This window comes from Myotis brandtii, unplaced genomic scaffold (genome assembly GCF_000412655.1).
Source record: "Myotis brandtii unplaced genomic scaffold, ASM41265v1 scaffold509, whole genome shotgun sequence".
Taxonomy (NCBI): domain Eukaryota; kingdom Metazoa; phylum Chordata; class Mammalia; order Chiroptera; family Vespertilionidae; genus Myotis; species Myotis brandtii.
In genome coordinates this window covers 655,044-656,175 of record NW_005369409.1, presented here as the reverse complement: position 1 = coordinate 656,175, position 1,132 = coordinate 655,044, and the positions used below count along the sequence as shown (strand labels likewise).

The 1,132-nt window shown below is 49.8% G+C and overlaps 1 protein-coding gene across 7 annotated transcripts in view; it reads right to left on the bottom strand.

The window, feature by feature from the left end:
• The window catches only part of ATRX (alpha thalassemia/mental retardation syndrome X-linked), a 304,287-nt gene that overhangs the window by 74,927 nt on the left and 228,228 nt on the right, over positions 1 to 1,132 (bottom strand). The window lies entirely within an intron of this gene.

Genomic DNA, 1,132 nt, shown 5'->3' with positions numbered 1-1,132 from the left:
CGCACCCATTGCCGGTGCCTGGCGCCAGTCCCGATTGCTTGGCCCCATCAGTGGATGCGAGCGGCGGCTGCCAGCCCTGATGGCCCCTGAGGGCTTCTCCAGGAGGAGGAGCTCCTGAACTGCTGCTCACACCCACTGCTGGCGCCGGCCCCAATTGCTCTGCACCTTCTGCAGGTGCAAGCAGGGCCAGTGCCATTAGTGCGTGGGAGCGGCAGCAGTGGGAATAGGCTGCCGGCAGACAGAGGGCTGCGGAAGGAGGAGCCAGCCGGGGTCACGGATGATGGGCTGAGACCTGCCCCTGTGCCTACCGTAGCCTCACGGCCAACAGTTTCTTTCAAGGTGCACGAATTCGTGCACTGGGCCCCTAGTATGTATATAAAATTAATTTTAATCAGAGACCCTTTCTGGCATATGTTGGAAGCGGGGGTTAATTTGCTAGTAAGTAAGCCAAGCTGATAGCTCAGCATCCACATTTGTTCCCTACCCATCATAAAATACGAAATGTTATAACAGAAATTATATGCTACTGTAATATTTATAAATTTGGGAAACTGACCAAGTCAAAGGTTTAGATTAAGTTTGAAAAATTACTACTATTATTTTTTAATCCTCACCCAATGATATTTTTCCATTGCTTTTTAGAGAGAGTGGAAGAAAGAGGGAAAGACAGAAATATCGATGGGAGAGAAATACATTGATTGGTTGCCTCCTGCATGTGCCCTGACCAGGGCCAGGACTGGGGAGAAGCCTGCAATCCTGACCGGAATCAAACCCAGGGGCCCTTCAGTCTGCAGTCCAACACTCTATCCACTGAGCCAAACTGGCTAGGGCAAGTTTGACAAATTAGATTAGGTTACTCAGTTAATAAAATTACTTCTTCACACAAATAATTTTTAAAAACATGGTCAACAAAATATGTGTATTTATGATTTAAAGGTATCTATAGTAAGAAAAGGGAAATATGCTAATTAGACCAGAAGACCTTCCAGAAATCCTTCCAGACAAAGCCATGGTGGTGGGGCCAAGGCAGAGGTGGTTAGGGGTGATCAGGCCAGCAGGGGAGGGCAGTCGGGGGCAAGCAGGCCGGCAGAGGGGGGCACTTGGGGGCGATCAGGCCGGCGGGAGGGGCAGT